This window comes from Felis catus, chromosome B2 (assembly GCF_018350175.1).
Source record: "Felis catus isolate Fca126 chromosome B2, F.catus_Fca126_mat1.0, whole genome shotgun sequence".
NCBI lineage: Eukaryota > Metazoa > Chordata > Mammalia > Carnivora > Felidae > Felis > Felis catus.
Window position 1 is genome coordinate 150,621,460 of NC_058372.1, and position 27,814 is coordinate 150,649,273.

General features: G+C 52.2%; 1 long non-coding RNA gene across 3 annotated transcripts; it reads left to right on the forward strand.

Moving 5' to 3' along the window:
• Nucleotides 1–5,906: 5,906 nt before the first annotated feature.
• On the forward strand, nt 5,907–26,972 carry LOC123385621. 3 transcript variants are annotated; one of them, XR_006598505.1, is made up of 5 exons: nt 5,907–6,508; nt 23,509–25,183; nt 25,379–26,090; nt 26,210–26,490; nt 26,600–26,972. It is a non-coding gene; the product is annotated as an uncharacterized LOC123385621 (long non-coding RNA). The 3 variants fall into 3 exon arrangements; XR_006598506.1 differs by having other exon boundaries at nt 23,509–23,993; nt 24,110–25,183; nt 26,210–26,972; XR_006598504.1 differs by having other exon boundaries at nt 26,210–26,972.
• The last annotated feature ends 842 nt before the right edge of the window (nt 26,973–27,814 follow it).

Consider the following 27,814-nt stretch of genomic DNA (forward strand, 5'->3'; position numbering starts at 1 on the left):
CTCACGGTTCTGGAGGCTGCAAGTTTGAGATCAGGGCGTCGGCACATTCGAGTGAGAGCCTGCTTCCGGGTCACAGACTGCTCGCCCTGTCCTCACCCGACAGAAGGAGAGCGAGCTGGCTCTGCGGTCTCTCACGAGGACCCCGACCCCTCTCAGCTGATCACCTCTTCACTCTACCACAGGGAGGTGCGAATTCTGGAGGGACACAGATACTCAGTCCATTGCAGAACTATCGAGAAAGACCTCTTTGGTGGGGAGAGGAATGGAGCTCATTTGTAAAGGCAGGCAGACCTCTTGGGAAGCAGGGACCTGCACGGGGAGATGGTCCCAGGTGACGGATGTCCCTGTGGATGGACCCGGGGACGGCCTCACGTCACCAAGATCGGATGCAATTCACACATGAAAACGAAGACATGCTTCTGCTTCCTTCCTCACTTATCCGGCCTTTTACTCATTCTGACACACTCCTTCCGATTGCCCTCACGTCCAAGAGCGACAGGATGCTTGAGATGAAGACTTGGGAGTGTGGCTGTTTCTTTGGAACGGACTCTGACGGTGCGGGCGGCACAAGCCTGGGTGAGCCATTTACCTCTTTATTCCGTTTCCTCAACCCGTGAAATGCGGGAAAGGCCCCAGGCAGCTGCTGAGAGAAATCCTTGGGTGCCCTAAGGATGCTGAACGGTGTGGGTCACAGGAAGCACCCAGGACGTACAGGCCACCTGTATTATGGCTTCTTAACCGTCGTGAGGACAGACTGGCATCTGATAGATAGATCTTCTGAAATGATGTTCATGATTTGTTACCTAGATGTATGTATTTATACATAAGTGTATTTATATAAATGCAAAGAATTGTAACACAGATTTCGTGTTTATTCTTGGGATTATAGTCTCAAATATTGGATATAGTTGTGTGCTTGAAAAATTTGTTTTACTGTTTTTATTTTATTTTTGAGAGAAAGAGACAGAGCATGAGCAGGGGAGGGGCAGAGAGAGAGAGAGGGAGACACAGAATACGAAGCAGTTTCCTTGGTCTGAGCTGTCAGCATAGAGCCCCACACAGGGCTCAAACGCACAAAACAAAGCCGCGAGATCATGACCTGGGTCGAAGTTGGACGCTTAACCTACTGAGCCCCCCATTTGTATGTATGCTTTTTAAAAAAATTTTTTTAATGTTTTTTTATTTATTTTCGAGACAGAGAGAGGCAGAGCATGAGCAGGGGAGGAGCAGAGAGAGAGGGAGACACAGAATCTGAAGCAGGCTCCAGGCTCCGAGCTGTCAGCACAGAGCCCCATGCGGGGCTTGAACTCATGGACCGTGAGATCATGACCTGAGCTGAGGTCGGACGCTTAACCGACTGAGCCAACCAGGCGCCCCATTTGTATGTATGTTTTTAAAAGGCACTTTAAAAGTTATTCGAGAGGGGTTATGTTATGAATTTTAAAAACATACACCACAGGCTCCTGGGGGGCTCAGTCGGTTGAGCATCGGCCTCTTGATTTCAGTATAGAGCCTGCTTGGGATTCTCTCTCTCCCTCTCTCTGTCCCCTATCCCCTGCCCGCGCTCTCTCTTTCTAAAACGAAAAAGAAAGAAAACATATACTACTAAGGAAAAAGGAAAATGAAAAAACAAACCCTACTGAAGCGTTATAGTTACAAAGTTATACTATGCAAACAGTACTTGTAACTTGGTGCATGGTTTCCAGCGATAGATAGCATCGCACGTGCCTTTAAAAAGTGCATCAGAACCAACAAGCTAGAAGAGATCACATGCCCAGGAAAAACGTGTCCGGTAGGGAAAAGTGGCTCCAGTGGTCACGGTGTCACTGATTTTGAATAATGCCCGAGACAAGTTTGAGGTGAACTTACTTCACACCAAGTGGGAGAGGAAAACAGCATATCTCTAAAGAAATACATTATTTTCACGGCACCTTACTTTAAATTAGTATGCATGTATCAAAATTAGTAAATTATTATAGTGGACATCTGACTGGCTTAGCCAAATCTTTGTAATTTTATATAATTAAATTTCTCATTGGGAACATGGAAGAATAGCTCATACAGGTTTGGGTTTGCCACATATTCTAAGAATAAAGTGATAGAATTGGGCTGAGATTAATTTTTTAGTATTATAGTATATTTTTACGTTTGGAAAAAGAAATGAAGGGGTTTCACAGGATTTTTTTGACAGGCCCAGGCTCTAAATTCCTTCCCTAACCAAAGAAGACACCTAACCCACGACCGGAGTAGACTTGCCTTACTAACCAGCACTGGGTGAAACGTGTTCGCCTGTGTTACCGCAGGACCCCCGTTTCGGAAGGCGGTGACGTTTTGTGTGCATGATGCGTTCAGAGTCCACAGACGCATAGATGACCGTATGGGGAGGAAAGTCTGTCACGGGGCCGTATTGATAACACATACGTGAGGCCCGTGTTACGCCGCGTCCAAAAAGCCAGCCTCGCACGGGGAGTCAAGCAGACCGAGAGGACCGAGTTCCTCTGTCTCTTCCCTACACTGTGTGGCACCAGGTGCTGTGGGTTGTCTGGGGGGAGGTGGGGACACGTTCCCCGTCAGCTTTCACCGGCTATGCTCTTTGGGCCGAAACAGACCAGAGCCTCACTCTCACCGGCAGCTGTTCCTGCCCAGAGCACGGCACTCTCCGGCACCATCTGGAGAAGGGACCTCAACAGGAATTGTGAAGCTTTGGCACCTGTTCATCGTGGAGGGGACGGATCACCAGCAAAGGTGTCGGCCGCACCCCGACCGTCCCCGGTCTCTGTTCACAGGCGGGAAGAGCCGCGAGCCGCCAGCACGAGAAGGTCACGGTCTTCTCGGCCGTGAGACCCCGATGTGGACTCCATCCCGGTGCCGTGGAGCCCCTGCTGCCCTCTGCGGGGGGCTTCTCCACTCGGGCGGGTGCCCACCATGCCCTCCACACTTTGCGGCTGCTTCCTTGTCCGCGACCGGCCGCCTTGTTCCGGGGGACATCGCAGGACGGGGCCCTCGGCGACACGGATGGCGGCTCACTCTCCGATTCTCCTCGGGAAGGAAGGACCGTTGGTGCGTCTCGTTCTGTCTGCTTGAAGGAGACCACGTGGTCCCTCCCGTACGCACCTCCGTGTGACACAGAGGACGGGCGTCAGCCTATTCCAGGTTTTCTCTGAAATGTCAAATCTGGGGCAGGGACCAAATGTGTAAAAGCAAGGAGGCTGTGATGCTTCATGACTGTCACGGGCCAAACTCCTTCCAATGGTACAGTTTTGAAACCACCAGCGACGTCAGGAATTGGCCGCTGCCTCCAGCAGGTGAGCAGAGAGGCTTAACGGACGGGAGTCATGGTAGGGAATTGAGACACACCCTCTCCCCAACCTTCATCTTCCTTTTCTTAACAGACACACGCACACACATACTCACACTCACGCACACACTACAGCCATCTGATAGTGATCAGTGTTCATCCAAAATGGCAAATTCTTTGACACCGAAAATTCGGGTGTACATTTCCTCCTTCTCACCTTTTCCAGCATATGTAAAATCACTATTTCTGACCATCCACATTTTTTGTTACCGTTTCCATCTGACCAGCTTGAAGAAACACTAAAAACAAAGGGTCCCTGACCTCCCGCATGTCAGCTGGCCAGGTGCCTGGCAAGCCCCCTTCGGGGTCGTCTCTCCAGACGGGACGGGGAGGCACGGATTTTACCCAAGCACATCTGTGGCGAAGCCGGGGGAGGACGAGGCCGTTCTGGGGGCTGTTTCTGTGCAGAATGAGCCTCCTGGCGCGTTTCTTCTCCCTTGAATTAATATTTATGTATCGGTGGTGAAAGTCATGAAAACAACAGCCCTGATTACTGGGCTTTGAACCCAAACTCAGAGCTGGAAAACCCTAAGAATTATCTCACCAAAGTGCATCGAAATCAGCGGTGACCCACGCTGGAGCTGAAAGTTTCCAAACTGGATTTTTCCAAGCGTCCGTGCCCCTTTGCCCTGTTTATGCATCTCTTTGTACGATGCGGTTTCCAGCCACGCTTTCTACAGAGTTTTTAGGTGAATGAGTTTCAAGGTAGGGCCCCGGAAACAAATGATCTATCTTTATCTACCGATCTAACATTGATGACCCGCTCGTCTGTCCCTCCATCTATCATCCATCCATCAATGGGACAGATCGTATCTTGCTTCTGAGCAAATGGTATCCGTTTCGTGCATGACCTAAATAAAAGCTTATGTTCATGCCTGCGTCCGTCGGACTGTATCGCTCAGATGACGCTTCTTTCCCTAAGGATCTAGACCTGTGCCCGTCTTCAAGCAAAGTAAAGGAGTGCATACCTCCGGTGACGGTGACTGACCGACTTCAGGGAAAGCGCGGCCGTCTTGGCAGCTGTGTGTTCTTTCGGCACAAAAAGAGAGTCTCGATAAGGTTGGGCTATGGATAGTCTGGGTGCCTGCTGTGAGTTTCAGGGTCTTCTTGGCCGGCGCTGTCTCTGCGGTTACAGAAAGCAGAAGTGGTTGCATCTTGCTACTTGATTTATCTTGGAAGCAAACGTTTCCTACCACCCTTTCTTGAAGCACCAGACCCAGCCTGACCTGGATATGTCCCAGGGCTGCGAGGCATCCTCCGGAAAGCACTATTTGCAACTATCTTTCTGGTTCCGTGAGAATCAGAATGTTCTCTGTAGAGCAGCCTTCGCAACTGAGTCTCCAGTTTCCGCTTCAAAATGTCTATCAGAAACGTGCCATCGTTTCCTCAATTATGATAAATAAATACGAGAAAGCGAAACACGGTGTTTAATGCAGTGGACATGGAAACGTGATTCTATCAGTTTTTATTTTGGAGTTTCCGTCCTGTCTCCGTTTGGAAAGTAGACCCTGACTTTGAAAAATGTGTAAATCGAGCACCCCGGACAAGAAGTTGCAAACTGGCGAGCCCAGGGTCGTCTGTGGTGACCCAGAGGCTCGTCGTTTAAATGGCATTTTAGAAATCAGGTATTTTACATAAGATACACATTTCATGCTTTGAAAAATCAGATCTTACACTCTAGTCACAGTGTGGAGATGGCCAGCGGCTGAAAGCGGGTAGAGCCCGGGGCATCGGGAGTCTCCATGCCGCGGACCCCCCCATTGACCCGCGCCTCAGCCACCCGTCACTGCCCTGCATGGTTGCCCGACTGGGGCACTCCTCTCTCCCTCCCCGCTCCCAGCTGCCCCCTCTGCATTTCAACCAGCACCTGCCAGGTACTTGCAGACCCTGACGCTGAGCAGTCTGCGGGGATGTATTTATATTATTTAATCTCAGGGGGAACAGAAGTGCGGTCTCCTTTAAAGTTTTCAGAAAATCCGATGACATGGTTGGTGGCCCGCGGATCAGGAGGGAGTCCTCTGTCTGGACACGTGGGTAAAGAGTTGCGTATTTGTGCCATCACACAACGCTCTGGGCCCCGGAGCGCATGTGAGAAATGAGAGGAACGGGAACTGTTTATCCAAACGTGAACGGAGATGCGTTTTCTCGGGCACGTGGCTCGGGTGCCGGCGGTCACCTTCAGACGGCGCCCTGCCTTCCTGGCGCTCGGGAGACGTTGTCCAGCCCGACCCACCATGAAACAGCTGCCCAGATGTGCAGATGCCTTTTAGCAAAGCAGACCTTTTCCGAGATCATAGAAGTCAGGGACCTTTTCTCTTTTCCTGGCCTCCCATCTGTGTGCGTTCTCTGTCCCAGGGCAGCCGGGGCCCGACGGACAGACAGACAGCTCTGAACACGCTCGCGGCACGGCATTTAACACACCTGGGCTGTGTCTGCGGGTTCCTGTTGGGGGAACAGAGATGAGGATTCGCCATTAGCCTCACCCCTTTCTCTCCACCACCTTCTCAGTTCACGAGGACATGATTGCAGTAAACGTGCTTTAGATTTAAAAAAAAAATGAAAACCAATGATTGCTTCCTTGGTGCAAAGTAAAACGAAATTCTCACTGTTAATTAGACATTTACGGGAAATCTCAAGAGCTAGTTAAGTGAATTCTTTCTCACATGGAACACATAAAACATTTTAATGTTTTTGCGAGAAGCGATAGGGCCCCCTACCGTCTGGTTTTAGCAAAGGTGATCGATCGTTCCAGGGAACCATGTGCTTTTGAGTCAAGAGCTACTTACATATGGCTCTTTTCTCTCCAGGAGAACGTTTGTAACCGTGCTGTCCCCACAATCCCACAATGACCACAGTGCAGAATTTGTTCCTCTGGAATGTGTTAGGTTCCAGGTGGCCCAGCAGAGGGACACGTCTCATTCTAGGACGACATGATGAGCGTGTAGTCACATGGGCTACCTGCCAGTCCTCGCCGGGTCACCGGAGAAGGGACCTGGGGCCGGAACCGTTCAGACAGGAGGCCGTGCGATGGCAGATGTGAAGAGAGCGCGGGGACCCCCACCGAGGGCCTGTGTCCCAGTCCTGGGAGGACTGTGCTCAGTCAGAAGGTGCGGCCGATTGCAGGGCAGAGAAACCCCTGTTACGTTCAAGGTGAGTCGTGAGACAAAGTGGTGCCCAGAGAAAGGGGTCGGTGGGGCCCTGCAGGGTGAGTGGAGAGAAGAACCAAGGTCCTGAGGCCAGCCCGGAGGGCCTAGAGCCGTGCCAGAGCAAACAGGTAGGTCTCTGACTGATTAGCTGAGAATAGAAAGGGGAAGAAGGGACCCCGACTTGCTTGAAGGTTGAGGGGGGAAGTCTGGGCTTTGTCGAGGCCTGGGGAGAAACTCAAGGGCCGGATTCTGGACTCCGCCTGATTCAGGTGCTAGCTCTCAGCATGTGCACAGAGGCACATCCCTCATCCGGCCAGCTGGAGAGCCGGGGACCAGCGGCCAGCTCATGGAGGGAAGGGCCGGCCCCGTCACGATGTTCTGGGGACGGCGGGGGGCTCGTGTGTCCTGACAAGGTGCCCGGTCCCGTCCGGAGGGTGAAGCTGGGGGCAGCGTCTGTGGTCCCTGCAGGGATCTTGCTTGCCAGTGGCCAAGAGGCCCAGGGAGCAGAGTTAGCACATTAGGGGGAGACCTGAGTCTCCACAGGGTGGTAAGGGCAGAGGTCAAGGCAGGGGTCACCTCCGGAACGGATGGTGAGGCCCAGGAGCGAGGGAAGAAAGCACTTCCAGGTGGAGACGAGGGTTTCGCAGGAGTTCGCAGGGCCTGCGGGCGGAGTCGGCGGGAGGAAGGGGAGAAGCCCTGAGCTCAGACGTGACACTGACAACCCTCAAGTTGGGGAAGCGGGAGGAGAGGTCCTCCTAGAAAGACGGGCGAGGGAGAAAGTTGCACGTCTCGTCTGCAGAAGGCCGGCCGTGGGGACGTGCGCAGTCCCACTGCGTGGTTTCACGTACAACCTGCCGGTGCCGGGAGCATCTGGGAAGAAAACAGGGTAATGACCCCAAGGCAGGTAGGTCCCCTTAGGGGTCTAGCAGGAGACAGGCCGTAAGGAGGCAGCTGAGGCCTGTGCCCTGTCGCGGAGTGACACTTGGCCATGGTTGCAAGAAGGGAGGAGCGGGGAGGCCCCTTGGCCATGGCGGCACCTGCACGGCACCAGGGAAGACGAGGGTTTTGCAAGAAGCCAGAGCAGGGCCTGGGAGGGAGGGGGGACGGCAGGGCCGCAGGGCGTGAAGCTGGTCACATAGGTGAGCCGTCCGACCACGCTGGTTTAGCCTCAAAGGTCCGGGGGCGCAGGCAGTCAGGAAAGCAGGGGTCCAGAGAGGTGGAGGAGAGACGGAGAGAACAGGGGGCTCAGACCGGGGGCCGGAGGGGCTCAGGAGGGGGGCAGCTGGGGCTGACCTGTGCCAAGTGGAAAGAAGACAGCGTCTCAGATGACAAAGGACCTTCCTGCAATCCCGTCTTTGGAGGTTGTGCCCTCAATGCCGAGGTTAGGCTTGTACCTGAGCCGACTGGCCGTCTCTGCCTTCTCGCGGCAGAACGTGCAAAGCGTGGACCGAATCGTCCCAGGGGCTTGGGAGCCTCTGGCTGGGACGTAATACCGTCGGTCTAGTCGGCGTCCGCCGTGCGCTAGTCGGTCTGGGGGGCGGACCCCTCTGCGGCGGTGGCGTCCCGCGTGGCTGCTGTCCCCGGCCTCCCAGGGAAAGCCGCGGCCTGGCCCGTCCAAGGAAGCAGACGCTGCACCACGGACCCAGGGACTGGCTGCTGGCTTCCCTCCCTTTCTGGGTTCGTTCCTTCGGGAGACACGGAAGCTCCTCGCAGAGTCCTAATAGCAGCCTCACACCTGCCACTGCCCGCGGGGCAAGGAACGTCTTAACTCACACCAAGTCCACGGCCACGTGGAGCTCTGGCAAAATCCCATCCCAGCACGAGGGGTAGGGGTCTAGTCATTCGTGCTTAGCGTTTATGTGGGAGACCGAACGTTAGAACGTCTCGTCCCCAAAAGGAATGGCGTCCATTCGGATTCGGGAAGGTGGTCTGTGCGGCTGGGGGCCTTGCCCCAGTGGGACCCATTTCCAAAGGGAGATTTTACAGGGAACTCTACGCGTGAATCTGGGCGTGTGGGGGTGCGAAGGGTGTGAGACCGCCCTTCCGGCTTTCTCTCTTCCCGTGGCACATCCTAGACACCTCCCCGGCAGCTCGCGGTACAGCAAAGCTCTGGAAAAACAGTGGAGTCCTGTGAACTGTGCCGGCTACTCCGCTCCTGGTCCCGTATTTAGGAAAGTTTCCCTGATCACTGCCTCTACCTCCCCTCCAACTCCAACTCCTAAGTACAGACTTTCCAGAAGGCAGAGACGGGACTTCAGGAAAGGCAGTGGGGACAGGCAGGGCGAAGGTGGCTGCTGACGCTTGTACTTTATTGAAGTGGCCAGATGTGGGGTGACCGTTGGGTAAGAGGCGATCTCCCCAGACTTCCGCAGGATTTCTCATTGCGGCCGCCTCCCCTGCCTTCCTGTGTTGGTGCAATTAACTCGCACACCTGCGCTGGCGGAGATTCAGGGGGAGAACGCCCTCGGTGTGTTGAAGGGGTGCGGTTGGCCGGGAGGTCGGCCCTCACTGGTTTTCCCCGACCTCCAAGGCACAGCGTCGGCTGTCTCCAGACCCGTCCATTTGGCGAAAGCTACCTTTCTGTTTGAGCGTCTTAGCTGCCAGCTTTTAATTTGCAAAATCAGATGCTAGGTTGGGTGTTGTTCGAAGGGATTCGTGCAACTGATTTCTTATCATTCTCATCTAGAAATATCGTGTTAAGAGTAAACACGGCCAGAGTCTTGAAGGCTGTTACGCATTAACCCGGCCCTGGAGTCCGTAACTGCTTGCTTAGGAAAACATCGTTTGTGTGAGGTCTCTGTCTCTTGATTAACACAGTGGTTCAGTGAAAAGTATTTGTTTGTTTTAAGGACAGAATTGGGACTTCTGGAGGGAACAGAGCCCGGGAGGACTACAGCTTTCCATGACACGGGAGTCAGCTGTGGGGACTGACCTCCCAGTGCCTCAGTGGGACCACACGAGTGACCCTGGCAGTTAGCCCTGGGTAATCGTCAAACCTACCTGCCCAAGGGCCTCCAGGTGGGCCCCCCAGGGATCTTGAAAGTCGGGCAACTTGGGAAACGCTGAGCTTGTAATTTCAAGCATCCGTCCACCTCATAGGACATGTGTGGGTGGTCCCTTCACAGCACACTGGTGGATAAACGCTAAAATGAAGGGAGATAAATAATATACCCTAAGAGATGTTGGGGTTTGAGCTGATGCCTCAGATGAGTGATTACAAGAACGAGATCCTACTCGGATCATACCAGGTGTCCTTGTTTCGACACAGAACTCCGCACAAGGCTGCTATGACGCGAAGGTTTTGGGATCTGGGGACTCCCACTCCCATACTGGAGTGAGGGGGCACATCCAGTGTGACAAATCTACTGACCGTCAGCACCGGGTCCTCTGGGGAATCAGGGGTGATTCGGTGCACACAAAACCTACCTCGCACTGGTCGAAAAGCCCTTAGAGTAAAGCCTTCCCTCACCTTCCCCCCACCTGCCAGGACTGGGGAAGGTCAGGGAGTGAGATTCACCCAGGTGCCCAACACACCAAGAAGCTTCAGACCAGGTGAAGCCAGGAACGCACATGTGCGCCCCTGGGCCTGTGCCCGCAGCTCTGCCCCCCATGGCCACCCGTGCGCCAAGCTCTGCCCCCACACCCGCCTGTGCGCCCAGCTCAGCTCTGCACCCCCACGCCCCCGCCGTGCGCTCAGCTCTGCCCCCCACACACACCTGTGCCCACAGCTCTGCCCCCCACGCCGGCCCCTGCGCCCAGCTCTGCTCCCGGCCCAAGGCCGCACAGAGCCTCCTCTCCAGCACTAGCTCGTCCTCAAGAGCTAACTTCTGTGTTTTCCAGTCAAGTTTTCCCTTGCGTAAAACTGAAACATTTTAATTTTTTTGTTTTGATTTAAGTCAATTTCCTCCTTTTCAAACTTTTGTGGGTAGAAAAATTCCTTAACATTTTTCATCAAGAACATTCCCATTGTCCACGACAACAAGCCGGTGGCAGCTCTCATCGGCCCCTCCCGACGCAGGCCTTGTCCTCTGAACGAGTCTAAATTCGTCTTAAGGACTCTCCCTCTAGCTTCATGGTTGACGGTGGACAGCAATGTTTTAAAGAGAAGACAAAGCGACTGTCCGGAACCGCGGTCCACCTTGCGGAGTGGGGAGCGGGCTTGGTGCTCCTAGCACCCCTCGGCGGGGGCTGGGGAGGGGGGAATGATTAACAACAGACGTTCGGGGAACCGCGTGGACGTGTGGGCAAACCTCGTTCAGTTGTGCAGAATATTTAAAAGTGAATGCTGTGCTGGAATTTTTAGGACAAATGCCCTCAAGGCTTTGGCTTTGATTTACAGATGTTTAGTTTTGTTCTAGAGGAGAAGCAGTCGTTTCTCCCAGAACTTACCTTTGCGTGGACAGGAGAAGAGTCAGGATCAACAGCTTATTGTTCTGGTTTCCAGGGAGACAAGTAGGGCACGTCACACACCTACAGAAAGAGACCACCTTCGAGATCGTCCCAGGAGGTGAAGGAGGACGAGGATGCACGTTGGAGACAGCACACTGAGTACATCGGGTTTCGAATGTCCAGAGGCGCTTCTAGGGATTTGGGCCAGAGAAGTACGGACGAGGCCGCAGGGGTGTCTGTGGGCAGCCCCCGCTCCTCGCTCCCAGGCGGGCATAAACGAGGACCGTTGCTGGCTTCTCGGGTTGATGGACCCAAGACAAAGCTGGTGTCACCTCGGAATGGCCGGGGATGGGAGCGAGGTGGGGCAGAGGACGGACGTTTTCTTCTTCACACGTCAAGGGGGCCTTTGGTTCTATTTCTCCATTTAGTATGTTTTGAATTGGAGAGAAGCCTGTCTCACCCACAGCGACAGTCCCCCAGCGCAGTAGAGACTGTAAATCTGAGGCCTCCAGAGAGAACCCTTCATCGGGCGGTCTTGACTCTGCGTGACTGGACATCACTTCCAAAGAGAAACCGGAAGGGGAAGTAATCTGAGCGAAGGAAAGAGAAATTCCATCCACTAAATGTACAGGATTCTTCCTAGAATCTCCAGATGGGGGGAGGCTTCAGTGTAGACTCCGATGGCTCTCAGCTCACCTGTTTTCTCACTGAGCACATCTGCCGACCAGACCCCTTTGCTGCGGAGCGAGGTCTGTTCTGAATTCAGACTTGGTTAGTAGAAGTTCGACAATAAAGGCAATTCTTTGATGTCCTATCCCAGCACATAAAATCCAAAAATATGCTTTTACTAAGGTGAGCGAGTGAGTGGTTTGGGTTAACATGTGAACGGTTACAAATGTCAGTGGCTTGGAGGGAGAGAAACTCAACTGGAAATTTCACTCGAGCCAGGTGTCTGGTTTAAATTTGAAGAAAAGAATGTATTTAATATGCTTTATTGAGCCGTCAGGCATGAAATTGCACTTTCACATATCTGAACACTCCCTGGGTCTTTCTCCCAGAAGTTTCTGGGTCCCAGTGGCTTTTGGGGGGATGAGGAGAAGCCCTTGCTTCAGCACCCTGTCACGCAGAGGCCCTGCCCGGCTTACAGGATCGGGTTTGCGGCCGGTGGCAGCCCAGAGTGTCCATCAACACGCATGCGTGGCCACCGGCCACCAGCCCTGGCCCAGCGGGTTCTGGGTCAAGACTGCGCCCCCTGGCCACCGAGTCAGTAGAAGAGCTACTTTCGTGTGTGAAGGGAAGGAAGTGAGGCGTGTTTTCTCTGCAGAAGGAATCGGGTGCGCTCCCCTGCTTCTGTTGTCACTCATCTGTTCCCCGAGCAGGAAACCCAAGTGCTTCAAAAGAAACAAATGCATGAATTGTGAAGAAGGGCATATTGGACAAAGTCCAAAGACACACAGCCTAGCTGTGACAATTTTGACTTTTAAGATTGATCTTTTTTTAAAAAAAACTCAGTCACAGAACATAAAACAAAATATCTGAGAAAGAGCATTATAAATAAAGGCACCCGCTGGATGTCATTTAAGGAATTCCACAGAAATCACCTTTTCTACATGTTCTCTCCTACCCCTCGGAGTACAGGAACACACACAGGAGAGAATGGTTGTACAGTCGCTCAGACCCGGCTTCAGGCAGAGATGGGAAAGTTGTTAGCTGTTGTTATCACCGTTAGTACAACTGGACGTTGTTTGGCATTTTGTGTGTTAGTGGACAGACGGAGAGGTTGTATTCCCCGAGAGCACACCTGCTTGTTCTACTATTCATTGCGTGTGTGCAGGCGTGTGAGGGACGTGCCACTTCAAGGGGAGAAATGACACTCCTTGTGTCTCCACCTTGCACGTGGCATCTGCGACAGGAATTTCCAGCAGAAAACCGATTCCACGTTACACGAAGGCTTTGCCAGGACCGTTCGGGGAGCTAAGTGGCAGTCCAGAAAGCAGCAGCCTCTTTCCAGTAAGTTCTCACGGGTGTTTATCACTTCTGAAGGTAAGCGTGGCTCGAGGGAGACCAATGCCAGTCCCGGAATCCTGCTCCACGCATGCTTCCCCCGCGAGAGTCCACGCCTCTGGCTGCCACGTGTGTAGCTCACCCCGCAGGTGGCTCCCATCAGACACGTGGACTCTCCGCAGCAAGGCGATGGGTTAGCCAAGAGGCCGAGGTGTCACTTGGAGGTAAAGCACTCGGGTCACTGTGTACGTTCTTTGGGCCTTTTAACACTGCGATTCACGAGGACACGCAATGCATCCCTTTAATAGAGGAAGAGGAAACTTAGTCAAATGAGGTAAAGGCTGCTCAGAATTGAAATTTAGTAAAGGAAACAAATCATACACAGGTTTACGGATTCCATGAAGTATTGCATTAAATATCATCACGTTTCCTGTAAGTAGGAAACTTACTTGTGGTGTACTTGTGATAAAAGTGGACCATCTCATGCGTTGTGGCCCCTTCAGAATTCCCCAGATCGTGGTTCCCACAACTTTCCCTGTGAAAGATCAGCTGCGAGTATGTTAGGCTTTGCAGGTTACGTGGTCTCTCCTGAAGCTCCTCAGCTCTGTCGCTGTAGCTCACGAGAAGTCACACACAACACACACAAGAATGAGCATGGTGTGTGCCGAAAGAACTTTATCAAAAAAGCAGAAAACCAGGCCGTCAAGAGCATCCTTAGCTTATACATTTGGTAGTTCAATACCCTTTCAGGGATCAGGCTTTAGCACAAGTCCTGTCTCTTCTCCAAATCTAGAGAACTGAGTTGGACCATGGGTTCTCCTAAAACAGATTAGCGAACTGGGGAAAGAACACTGGGATATATCCCAAACGATGCACACGGAGAGCCACGACGGGGGGACAACAAGAACACAGCAACCTGTAGAGCGACATCGGGAGTTATAACACACGTATAACTGGAGTCTCCCAAAGAGACAAGAGTCATTGAGAAACTAGTCGTCAAAAGCATTTCTAAATTTGATGAAAACTCTAAATGAAAGATCCAGAAAACTCAATGAATCCTAAGTGGAAGGAGCAACACACACACAGGGACACACCACAGATGTCTACCAAAGCAGACGGCAAGCAAATCGCTGAAGCCGGTGATAAAGAGAAAATCTTCACAATAGCCCAACACACACACACAGGTGAAAATGGAAGAGTTTTTGACAGATGCTTTGCAAGTCGGAAAGTAAGGAAGTGTTGGATAAAAGGAACACCAGACAACCAAGAATCTTACCCGTTGAAAACAAAGCCCAGCCACATGAGCTGTCACCACACACCCGCTGAATGTCCATAACCCAGACGTGTGGTGTCACTCAGTGTAGGGAAGAGACGGAGACCTTCACACGTAGTCGGTGGAGTCATAAAATGGTGCCACCATTCTGGAAAACAGTCTTTCAGCCTCTCTCTCCTCTTTTTTAATGTTTATTTATTTTTGAGAGACAGAGGGAGAGACAGAGCATGGACGGGGGAGGGGCAGAGAGAGAGGGAGACACAGAGTCTGAAGCAGGCTCCAGGCTCTGAGCGGTCAGCAAAGAGCCCGATGTGGGGCTTGAACTCACGAACTGTGAGATCATGACCTGTGCCGAAGTCGGACGCTCAACCAACTGAGCCACCAAAGCGCCCCAGTTTTGCAGTCTCTTCCAAAACAAGCATCCGCTTAGCTTATGATCCAGTGGTGGGGTCTGATGAATACACCCCAAGATACTCAAAAGCAGATGTCCACACAATGACCTGCATCTGATTGCCCAGACCATTCTTCATAACAGCCCAAATGGGAAACAACCCCAATATCCATCAAAAGACTAAGGAATAAGCAAATCTCAGGGGGGTAGGCAACCCGTGGGATATCATTTACCCATGAAATAAAAACCAACTACCAGTGAGTGCATTTGGCAAACTTGATGGATAGCAAAGAATATTATGCAGAATTTAAGAAGGCAGACACAAAAGACGGTATGTTCTTTGGTATCATTTACGTGAAATTTCTAGAAAAAGCAAGTGCGTAGAGAGAGCAATCAGGGCTTCTGGGGCTGGTGTGTGCGGTGGTCAGGGCTCTCCGAGAAGCAGATCCTGAAGGGAAGGCCAAGAGACAGAAGAGAGTGTGGGCTGAAGCTCGTCTGACTGAGTGCTCACTGCACCGAGGGACCTCGTGTTCCTGCAACAGCATTCTGTGCCCCCCGCGGCAGTGCCCTGCACCTTCGCGTTGTCTTAATGCCAGGATTAAAGCTGCATTTATTCCACCTTGAAGAACTACCAGCCAGAAGCTGTCATCCATTACCACCATTGCTTTTATTTTGTCGTAAGGAAAACAGGGCTTTTTGGTTGACAAAGAGTTAACCGGCAGGAACGCTGCTGATCTGTCTTCTTGACAGCTTTCCCATTATTTACGGGAACCTAGGAATTGTGGCATTCTCTCGGGCCACCTGTAAAACATCTGGCATTCCTTTAGGGGAAGCTGGTTCATTAAGGGAGCTGTAACGTATTGCACTATTTTGGCACTGGTCAGGAAACGCTCGGTTGTCAATATTCGAGGCAGACCTGTAGGCGGGTGTGTGACCTTATGGGTGTGGAAATAGCAGCAAACGTTCTTTAGAAGAAGAACGCGGGCTTTTATAGGGAAGGCTGGGTCAACGCTGACCACACGGGGATTTCTTTTCTTGGGAGCGGCCACAGATAATGGATCTGAGTTTGTATGAAACGCCTATTTTGTCTGCTATATTGTTGCATTCTTACTGACCGCAACATCCACCAAAAACCAATCCCAAATCTCCCAAAGAGCAGAGCAAAATACAGAAAAAGTGCCCAGAATCCCCTGCTCCTGCCTGCGGGGACGGGTATCCCCGGAGGCTGACAGAGTGGCCACAGCCAATGCCGTCAGGAACTGACATTTCTGTCATGTGTGAAAATGGACCGGAAGAGAAATGACTAAGAATCTCACCAACAAAGAAAGGTTACAACACAGGTGATTTTCCCATTGCAAATCTAAACGAGACCCTTGCGTGGGGAAAGCACTTTTTGTTTTTTACCAAGGGGATTGGGAGAGCTGTGTTCATTTTGTGACAGGAAATTACGGACGGTAAATGTAGGCTACAAGGTACATTCAGTTTTTCCAACATGATTGAACCGGGCATGGTCAGGGGCCACAAGGGATATTTTACCTATAATGCCGTGGCTTGTGGAGTTCCTTTTTTTTTTTTTAATTTTGAAAATACAAATAAAATCTGACTAAGATCTTTAATGATAATTTCCACATGTGGGGAAATACATCATATGATTGCCATGGACACAGAATTTTGACTGATGCACCAAGGAGCTGAAACTCCCGTGAAAGGTGCCGTTCTACAGCTGTGAGAAGCTCTCCATACCCGGGTCCCCTCTGGGAATGCTGGTCGACCAGAAGTGCCCTCTCTGGCAAAGGGGAAGGACAGAGACGGAGAGAGAGAAGCGTAAGCAAAAGACAGTAATAAGGAAAACAAAACCGTATTTGTGGTTTGTTTTTCACGGCTCAGGGATTGAGCGTGGGTCCCAGGGGAGGGAAGTAGGAGGGAGAAGAATATGTTAATATCACAACTGTGTGCTCTTTTTCCCCCAGTGGTCAGTGTTCAGTGTATTTTATTAAAAATTGAAATGGAGGGGCTCCTGGGTGGCTCAGTCAGTTGAGCATCAACTTCGGCTCAGGTCGTGATCTCAAGGTTTGTGGGTTCGAACCCCGTTTTGGGCTCCGTGCCGACAGCTCGGAGCCTGGATCCTGCTTCGGATTCTGTGCCTCCCTCTCTTTCTTGCCCCTTCCCCCTGCTCCCGCTCTGCCTCTCTCTCTCTCTCTCTCTCAAATAAACATTAAAAAATTGAAATGGAATGCTGAATTTGAATAATTTCCTTATTCTTTCCTTAGGGTAAGAACAGCTGGATATGAAACAAATGAAATGTTGCAATTAAAGAAAAATAAAATAAATCTTACAGTGAATAGAAATTCACTTTGGAAAAACCACACATGACAAGCAATACCCATCCCAGAGGGGAAGGTGCAGAGTGGCATATGTGTGCCTCCCTCCACCATGGCCAGGCTGGGGACCCGACGGTCCTGCTCAGAAGTGACCATCAAGTTGCAGAATACTGAATCGTGGTGTTATCAGCCTATATAGAAATTCACTTGTATGGAAATCTGGTTCAAATGCAACATTTGATACTAATTTTGTACACTGAATTTAAACATGAAGTAAAATTTATCCAGGTTGAAAATATTAACTCCAGGGCAAGGTCTACATTTCTTTTTACTTTTCATTTTTTTTAGTTTTTTCAAGATCTACATTTTTTTTTAGAGAGAGAGAGCACATACAAGTGTGGTAGAGGGACAGAGAGAGAAAGGGAGAGAGAATCCCAAGCAGGCTCCACACTCAGTGGAGCCCCTGACACGGGGCTCGATCCCACTACCCTGGGGTCATGAGCTGAGCTGAGATCAAGAGTCAGACGCTCTACTGACTGAGCCACCTAAGTGCCCCCCAAGACCTGAACTTAAAAATTCAGAAAAGAACAAAGGTAAGAATGAATTATTCTCTAGTGGGAGAAGGAAATGAATCGATAAAGTGGGCTATGTCTTTTGATATTTATCCCATTAAAATTAAAACTGAAGAGATTTTAAAACATTTTTATTATTGTACTAAAAACACGTAAATAAACCTGCTTGTTATTTGTCAACACAAATAACGTTTAATGAAAAATGAATATAATCTTCAAGCCGAACAATCTTTAGTGACAAGAGTTGGTGTTATTTCACATTGTTGACAGTGTAACGTCGGCTTAGAGGCAGCTAGCGCCGCCTTCCTGCCTTCGTGTTGGGTCTGCGTGGATTTTTTTTTAATGTTTATTTATTTCTGAGAGAGAAAGACGGTGAGTGGGGGAGGGGCAGAGAGAGAGGGAGACACAGAATCCGAAGCGGGCTCCAGGCTTCAGCCTCCGAGCCATCAGCACAGAGCCCGACGCGGGCCTGAACTCACTCACTGCGAGATCATGACCTGAGCCGAAGTCGGACGCTCAGCTGACTGAGCCACCCAGATGCTCCGAGAGGATGTTTTGATCAACGTATGCAAAGAATGTCGGGTACCTTTCAGGTACGTAGTTAGGAGAGGGAGGATCCCTTCCATGAAACTAGCCTTTCCAGTAACGGTGGCAGCTCTGGGTGGTATTTTCCGGTCGGTGAGCTGCAGGGTGGGCGCGGAAGCCCCACACGTGCGAGGGCCGGGTTCTGTGTTGGCCTCCGCTGCCCTATTGCACATTGTGGTGCACCTGCTGCCCCCGCGTCATTTTACAGCATCGTGTGTGGTTGTTTGGGAAATAGCAGTTCACGGAGTTACATGTGGATCTCCCAAATGCCGTCACTTTTCATTAGACCTTCTGTTAGGAGTCGTTTTTGTTGATGTTAGCACCGACGCTGGAAAACTCACGGGTGGGGCAGCTGGCAGGCTCACAGGGGCAGAATCAAGTCGTCTGAGTTCCAACTGTCACTCGGACGCTCAGCTTGGCAACAAGCTGTGGTCCTTGAGAGGGCTGTCACCCCCTCACTTCTGAGGAAGCATCTGTCTGATCCCCAAGTCTGAGCGATCGGTGCCGGTCGGCCAGTCCTCCTCCGTAACCACCACGTCCCTTGGAAAGGAAACGGCAGGTTTTCCCAACAGCACCCATAGCAGCACCTGTGCTTTCCCTGGGGGACGTCATATTTCAGGGTGTACCGGGAGCACCTCGCGCACGCTGCCCGCTCTGACAGATTACACAGACGCACGCTCAGGAGCCGGGATGGATGCGGTCAAATTAATGGTCTGACCGCTTTTCCAAAGACCTTCTTCAACCGGGCTGGCGCTGGGTGCCCCACAGGACGGTTCACCGGCGGCGGGCCAGCGTGAGGCTGCCCCATCCTGCGTCCTGTCGGGTGGCCGCGGCCCTCCCCCTGCTGTTGCTGACGTCGCTCTAGGAAAAGTCGTGAGATTCGGGAGGGTGGCCCAAGGCTGCCAATATTCCAGCACCATTCCTGTTTCTTGTCGAGCCCTGACACAGATTTTCTTTGATGCTTCGATGGTTCTGAATCCAAACAGTTTTGCAGAGGTGGAAAAAAGCTGAGTTATTCTTCGAAAGCACACACGTTTATACTCTAAACCTGGAATGTTCTAGAAAATGCAAAGAACAGACACACACAGAGTCTCTTAGACGCTGTTCTCGTGCGTCGTGTCACGTCGGGCAATAGCACTGCACACACAGGAGAACAGTCACAGGCTCGAGTCCTCTGCGGCTGCCCTAAGCAAGTGAGGCACCGGGGGCTGGGACAACCGGAGGCCATCTCCTCAGGGCCTCTGGCCGGGAGTGTGGGCAGGGTGGGCCCCTCCGAGGCTGGGAGGGGGAGTGTGCCCCAGCCTCCCTCCAGCTCCCGGGGTTTGCTCCTCAGACGCATTTCTCCGAGCTCTGCCTGCGTGCTCACATGGCGTGTTCCTTGTGCGCCCCCTTTTGGGGGACCCTGGTCACCTTGGGTTAGGGCCACCCTAGTGACGTTGCCTTAGCTCCTTACGTCTGCAATGACCTTATTTACAAGTAGGGTCACGTTTTAAGGACCAGGTCCGAGGACTTTAAGATGTGAATTTGGGGGACACGGTTCAGCCCCTCGCTCACGTCTCAGTGTTACTACGGAAATTGCCGTGCTCCCCAGCCATCCCTCAGGAAGGTCTCAGGTGACCTCAGGGGTCCACACTCCACAGCCTGGCAAACACTACCACACATACTCACATTTTTCAACTAGGCTGTTACAACTTCACTGTTCTTTCTTTTTCAGGCGAATTTAAAAAACAAAAAAATTCCGGTTCAGAATTACTTGGCGGAGGGCCCTGGGGCAGCAGTGTCTCTTTCCGAACATCCAACCTGTTGGGTACTATTTGTGGTGGTACCCTCGCTGTACCGATCTCCTCCGTGTTGTCAATCTGATGTTTTCCTCTGTTGTAACTGGAGTTTGCGGATGCCCAGGCACATTCCTGTCGTGGATGGTATTGTGTAAGCAGTGGCTTTACGGATCTTGTTACTTGGACTTTTTCAGGGGCGGTTTGGATGGGGTCCCTGGGGGAGGGTGAAGGGCTGTGCGTGCTGAGCTCGGATCCCAGTCGCCAGGAAGAACCTCGGGTTCAAAGATGCTGGGGTCTCAAAGCGTCACCCGCGGGGAGACAAATCGGGGCACCCCAGAGACTCCCCAGTGGGCTGGCGGACTGCACCTGTGCTCTGCATTTCTGGCAGAGCCTCGAGGGTCTCCGTTCTGACCCCACGGGGCTTCCCCAGACAGCAGCCCCAGTGCGCCCACTCGCCCCGCAGCCTCCACCCCGAGACCGCCTAGCGCCACGCTGGGGCAGCACTCTGTCCCCCTCCCTGGACCCTCCCGCCACGTCACCCACGCTCTGGAGCCCCTGTGGCGGCTTTCGCAGTGGCACTGTGTCCCCCTCAGACTCGGCTCACCCGCGAAGCCCAGCCCCCGGCCCCCCCTCACCCAGCGGACGCTCAGTGGGGCTCAGCTGGATTTCACCCGATGTATTTGGGCGACTGGAGGGGCCACATCCCTTCACTGATGTCCGTCAACTCGGGATCCTGCGCCTCCCGCTTCTTCGTGTTGCCACGTGTACACGGTCCTAACTCTCATCCTGGCGAGGCTCGCCTGAAAGGTCTCTGGTGCATTTTCCTGCCTGCTGCCCCCCTCGGGGTCGGGAAAGTAGAAGCTCGGGACCCTATGCTGAATTGCATTCACGGGCTTTTCAGAGACATGGGGCCGCCCCTGGTCTCGCCTCAGCCTCCAGCCTCCAGGCATTTGCAGACCAGCACGGAGGGAGTGGAGTGAAGTCAACATCCAAAGTCTTTTCCCATGTCAGGAGGTAGCCCATTTTTACGTAAGAGTTAAGCCCTGAGCTTTAAGAAGACAAGTGCTATTTTATTCTAATCATTTACAAAAGAGTTTAGGAAAATGGAAGTAAGTCAGTCATGTTTTTGGAGTCAGGCATCTTGGCAAGAACTTTCTAGCCAATGTCACATTTACAGACGTCCCCACGGGCTTGCGCTGGTCTCGCGTACATGCGGTAATGAGGGTGATGAAGATAATGATCTGACCATTTTGCTTTGGCTTTGGTTAATCGTGAATACATGGAGTTCTCAGGGGGGACAAACCCTATTCTTAGCTTTTCACTTAAAATGGGTAATGGTGTTCCAGCTACAACTGAAGGAGTAGCCAGACTCATATTCTCTTTTGTTTCTTAAGATGTTCCCGGTTAAGTTGATATTCTTATGTTCTGTACGGAGATTTAGTTTTCTTGGATGTGGGTTTGACGTGAGATCTCTGATTAGCAGAGCTTGTTTCTGAAAATGCTGCCCTGACGTACACTCAGAGGACTCGCCAGTCCGCAGTATGTTGGTCTCCGTCCCGAGTCAGGTCCTAAGAGACACAATGTGTCGCTAAGGGCAAAGGGGCTGGTTCCGGGCCACGGAGCTCAGGGGCCAACCTCCCGCTGCCTGAGGTACGGAGCCAGAGCTCAGGGTGATGAGGCCCCATGTGCTCAAATGACAGCAGAGAGCAGCCCCCGGGGCTGCGGCTCCAATGCCAATGCCTTTGCCAGGAAATTCGGCTAAGCAAGCGGCCTCCTTGGTCCTTTTACCGCCGAGTCAGTCTCTGCACAGAGTGCTCGCGCACAGGTGGTTTCTGCTTCCCGCGTGTACATGGTTGGTGATGTGAATTCTCCCCCCAGGTGCACCTGGGGTCCTCGTACTGCGCCCGGCCCGTCAAAGAAGCGTGTTCAGCAGTAACTCGTTTATTGGACACCTACTCCGTGAGGGGCACGGACGCGGACGCTTTCATACGTGATGATTTCTAAGTTCCAAGTCCACCCCAAAGTTGTGATTTATTATACCCTCTGGTTTCCTTTCTTTCTTGTGAAGTACCTGGCATGTGGGGACGCTCATGACTCCCAAGGCTGTGAAGTTAGTGAACGTGACAGTCTTCCGTGCTGTGATCCTTCCAGAACTTATTTGGAATCCTGAACGAACACATCATTCTTTTTTTCCTTCCATCCTCTCTTTTCTTCCAAAATTTCTTTGCAGAATGAGCTCATTAAGAGCTAAGAATAATGGTAAATGCACTACGGTAAACAACGTGAATACTTAAGGATATAACCGGTCGCCTTATGTAGACTCACATCACCACATGACATGTAATACAATTTCCATTAGGCTTGCTGGATTTTGAATATTATCTCCTTGTAATGTGAGCAGGTCTTCACCACCCTGACTCCGAGGGCAGGTGGAGCACTCCCCAGGACAAGAGCACCCTCACCGGCTGCGGGCGTCCTCAGGGCTGCGGGACCAGCAGGCGAACAGGGAGATCGCGGCTGGCAGTGGGGAGGCAGTGGCCCAGGGCCTGCGTGTCGCCAGAGCCTGTCCAGGTGACTGCCCGTAATGCCACCCAGTGCTCCGAGTCTGCCCCTTCTCGTCTTCGAGGGCCGCGTTCTCGCCGTCCCCCAGCGCCAGCATCGATTACCAATGCAGAGACCGTCCACCATTATGTCTGTTCCACCCCGGGGCTGCTTGTCTTCAGCATTCCCCAGGGTCTCCCTTTCCTTTCCGTAGAGACGACTCAGAATCTGGCATGGGGATCGATCTTGGCAAAGAGTGAATCCACGTCTCTGAAGCCCATGGGACTGCGTGACGTCCTCACGCCCTGCCGGTGGCGTAGGGGCGTCCAGACACGCACGCGGCCTCGGGCCAGGTGATGTCCCATCGCGCTGTACGGAGTGATGCTGAGTACACGATCTGTATTCTCTCACGGAGAACTTAAGTTTTCGTATTCGGAGTTGGAATTGGTTTAACGTGAACCAGCTGCCCCTTCTCTCACTGCTGATGTTTCTACGCCCACCAGAGCCATTGCAAACGCTTCCTCTCAAACTTTTCTGCACATACTTCATGTAATTAATTATCCCTGTCTTCCTCCCCTGTGATCACAGATTACATTACATTCAAATTCAACATATGGAAAAGAATGTTAATTTTTCCGAAGTCTGTTATTCCAGAATGGAAACACTTAACGGAGTATTATTTCAAAATTTCATGATCAGCGAAAAGGGATTTTCTAAAGTACGACTTGGCAAGGATAGTTCTCACTACTTTGCTTCATTGTAAGAAGTTTTACATAGTGTGATGGGAAAGGCACAGAACAGAAAAAGATCTTTCCCTCTTCCCTCAGAAGTTACATATGAAACGTATGACGTACATAAATGCATTTCTTAGGGTGGCAGCTAATGTACCTTGTGTGGGCGCGATGGGGACGTGGGGGGCTTGCCAGCCGGGTAGGAAGCTGGATTCCTGACTTCTTGCGTGCTATCAACACTGAGTGCAGATACACACACGTATTTGTATGCATATACGCGTGTATACATATAATTTTTACGTTCCAGGAAGTCTTACCTGGACATAATTTGACCGCATGCTGGTATCTATTCAAAAGCAATTCATACATCCAACACCATTCATTTGTTCATTCATTCACTCACTCATTCGTCCATTCAGGAGACTTGGATGCAATACCGACACTCACCAGACACCGGAGAGCAGGTCACCGGACACGGACCCAGCACCTTCAGGGTTTTACATGAGCCTTAGATTCCTGTCCTGGGAGAATGCAGTGGCAACAGTACAAACCCATCAGCAGGATGGAGTACAGCCTGAAAACACTAAAAAGGCCCAAGACCTTGGACTTCCTGTACAGGATGGGAACACCCTCTGACTGGAAGAGAAATGTCAGTGCCGTGCTGAGTGTCTGGGGGAATGAGTGCCTCGGGAAAATGGCGGCCCGCGTGGTGAAGTTCGACATCACCGACTAGGGAGCCGAGGGTTTTTCCAGAAAGGTGGCCGACGACACGACGAGTAACAGATCAACAGGAAACACGCTTCGCTTGTTTCACGTTGTGTACTGAGAACCTTGTTACCAGCACAGGCGCACAGTGGGAAAATGGAGGTGTTGACTACAATTTGACGACAACCTCATCGCCAAGGTTCCAATAAACTTATACATTACCGTTCGACCCACTGAGAAATAATTAATGATTTTTACCACCAAGGTGTTATGCTCCCTGTCTTACGTGACAACAACAGTGACCATGATTTTCAGGTGCCTGGATGTCTGTGTACGGAACTGGTCATCTTCCACTGACCGGTAAGTAGATGCCCTTTGGACGAGTGACTGAAGGGCCTGGGCGTGGGATGGGCACAGAAAATAGAGGACCGTCAAGCCCAACTTCTGTGGTGGTGTATCGGCCATGGGTCTCCGGAGAAACGGCGCCGGTAGGGGGGAGGAAGGAGGCTTATTTTAAGGATTTGGCTCATGCATTTGTGGGCCTGTCAGGTCTAAAACCTGCAGGATGGACCTGCTCAGCTCCCAGGTGGAGCTGAGGCCGGTGGGAGGGAAACTCTTGTTGGCCTCTCTCTTTTTCTCTTAAGACCTTGAACCGATCGGATGCGGTCCAACCACATCTGGGCGGATCGTCTGCTTTGCTCAAAGGCTGCCGATTAAAATGCTGGTCACGTCTAAAAACTAGCTTCACAGAAACGTCTTGGCTGGTGTTTGACCGAGTATCTGGGCAGCGTGGCCACGTGAACCCAGAGTGTTGACCTCACGCTAATGCGCACAGCGGTGAGATGAGACCTCCCCCGGCTCCTTGTGGCCGGCAGCCCGGCGCCCTGGCAGGACGTGGTGCCAGGAGGAGGGTGGCCAGGGTGGCGGAGCGCCGAGCGCCGAGTGCGGGATGCGTGTGCCTCCAGACGTGTGTTACTTAATCCTCAGGGCAGCTCTCCCAGGGAGACTCCTCTTAGACGGGTTCGGTGAGCTGTCGGGGGTCGTGACGCTAAGTAGGAGAGCTGGGAGGACGCCTGTCCGTGTCCCTGGGGCGTCCTGGGCGCTGTGACATGGCCTGCGGGTCACGTGCAGGGGCAGCCCGGCAGCGAGAGCGTGTAACCCCCACCTGTGCACCTTGCCGTTCTCAGAAACTGCAGGAGGGGCCGGGGGACCTCCACGTGGCCCGTGAACCCAGTTCCAGGTGCACACCGGGCCTGGGCCTCCACACCACATGCCCTGCCCGGTCACCTGGTGGGAGACAGCCTCGTGCCAGGACGTGCCCCGTGCTCCCTGCTGCGGCCCCAGCTGGGACAGCACGATGACGCTTCTTCGAGTGGGAAGAGTCAGAAGGTCAGCAGTGATGGTGCAAATCCTGCGGGACCTGGGTCAGGTGTCCTCCCTGCCCCTGGGCCCCACGACACAAGCTCTGGATGGAGGGCCAGTAAGGCAGTGAGATTCTGGTGGGGGGCTCACACGAGGAAAGCCCAGAGCAGGCCCCGGGGACACAGCAAAACTCAGAGCAAATGGTAGACGCCGTGTCCACAGACAGGGCTTGGTCAACACTGACGGACACTCACCACTTCCACACGAGGAGGGAGCCATAGAACCATCCCGGGTTCCAGGTGTGCACGGCGGCCGAGGACACCTGAAGGAGCACAGGTCAGCCCTTCCTGCAGGAAGGACAGTCTCTGCACCCACATGAGCCCCGCACGGCCACCATGGGGGAGAGGATCCACTGTGGGGCCCCGGGGCCTGGGGCCCGAGTCAGAGACAAGGTCCTGGGGCCACCTGCCTTCTGTGCCCTCGACCGGCCCCACGCAGGGTGCTCAGGGGCCGCTGCCCATCCCTGCTGACGGGTCGGAGGGCTCCGGGCCCGGCGCCAGGCCAGCTTTTACGCATCCCACCAGGAGCCAACCAGAGCCCGGAGCCCAGCTCTGCGAGATTTCAGAAACCGAGCCCTTGACCTCCACGCCGGCCCTCTCCCTGCTCCACTTAATTGTGTCTTCAGATATTTTCAGAAATGGGTGGTCAGAGCTTTTCCTCAGAGATGCGTGGGCAGAGTATTTGGCCAAAGTGCAGTATTAAGCGACTAGAATAGAAAAGTTCTTACAGAGCTCTGCCCTTCTCGGGCGGGCTTGTCCCTCCTCTCAGCGAATTCACACCCACGTCGTGACAAGATGGGAGAGATGTTTTTCAGCGAGCCAAGCCATAGGAAATAAGGACGACGGAAACATATGTCTGTCCAGCACATTTACATGTATGTACGTTAAATATACGCATCTGAAAATGCATGCAAATGTGGGCAGATAAGTGTGAATACGATGTTGGAAGAATTGTTCCTTTATTTAAATCTTACAAATCAGTGTCTTCTATCAGCACAGAAGCCACATGGACCACTGCTGTCCCGGGGAGCAGCCGCAGCTGACAGTGATGTAGAGCTGACCCACTGCCCAGGAACCAGGGGGTCCTGGGTCATTTGCTACGTGAAGAGAAGTCGTGAGTCACTGAGGACTATCGGTCTCCCCAGGAACTGCGTGCGAAGTGCCCAGTACCTGTCTGCACACACACACACACACACACACACACACACACACACACAGTTGCCCTCCCTCCGTGTGCAGCCCTGCTCTTGGCAGGTCCAGCAGGAAACGAAGGAGGTAATAAGCATCCCACCCCCCACACACCAAAGGGGAGAAATGATCGAGAAGGAGGCATGTAATTGTCTCACTATTTGTATTGATTTCTAATTCTCTTTCTGATTTCCAGAACATCTCATGTGTGAGCCGATCCATCCTGCAGAGTGGTAATGACACGTCATGTGACATGACAAATGGGGGCATGGTGGCCGCAGGCACTGAATGAGGACCCCCCCCCCAGTTCACTCTCGGCACCTTTATGTCCCTTAAGCATTTGCCTCTTCCCAAAAGGTGCGGCCTTACCCAGAGCCACCTCTCCCCGCAGGAGTCGGACCTCTGTGTGAGCAGACTGTCACTGTGATGGCAGGTGGACACCCAGCCATCAGCCGAAGGCCGCTGGCCGTCCAAGAAATGGCCTCAGAAAGACCAGGGAGCAAAGCCACGGGCACAATCTGGGTTTCTGTCACCAGCAGAGAAATTGCACATGAGAACAATTTTAGGCTGTGAGAAAACAATAAAAATGTGATTTTTAATTAAAAAAAATTTTTTTAATTTATTTATTAGTGAGAGACAGACAGAGCACGAGCAGGGGAGGGGCAGAGAGAGAGGGAGACACAGAATCTGAAGCAGGTTCCAGGCTCCGACTGTCAGCACAGAGCCTGACGCGGGGTTCAAACTCATGAATCACGAGATCGTGACCTGAGCCGAAGTCAGATGCTCAACCAACTGAGCCACCCAGGCACCCCTATTTTTTTAATTTATTTAATTAATTAATATTTATTTATTTATTTATTTATTTACATTTTATTTATTTTTGAGAGAGAAAGACAGAGACAGAGCACAAGTGGGGGAGAGGCAGAGAGAGGGCGAGACACAGAATCCCAAGCAGACTCCAGTTCTGAGCTGTCAGCACAGAGCATGACGCAGGGCTCAAACCCACAAACTGCGAGATCATGACCTGAGCTAGGGTCTGATGCTTAACCGACTGAGCTACCCAGGCATCCCCAAAATGTCATTTTTAAAAATAATGTATGCACTTTTAACTTCTAAAGACTGGTCAGTCCCCCCACATTGCTCTAGCCAGACTCAAAAGATAGTAGGTGGCACATATGTTTTTATTTTTAATGAATCTCTTCTACAGCTTTTTAAAACTCCAGGTATAGGGACCAATACAAAAGGAAGGGTGATGTCTTGCCCAGGTTGTCTTAATAAACCAAAACTGTTAAAAGCAGTGCTCCCTTGAGCACCGAGACTCCAAGGAGGCCACGAAGATTGTGTACAAAATCAGAGACTTCACCTTGTGTGGAGCACCGGATGTGACCCTCATGGGGTCCCAGAGGAGGCA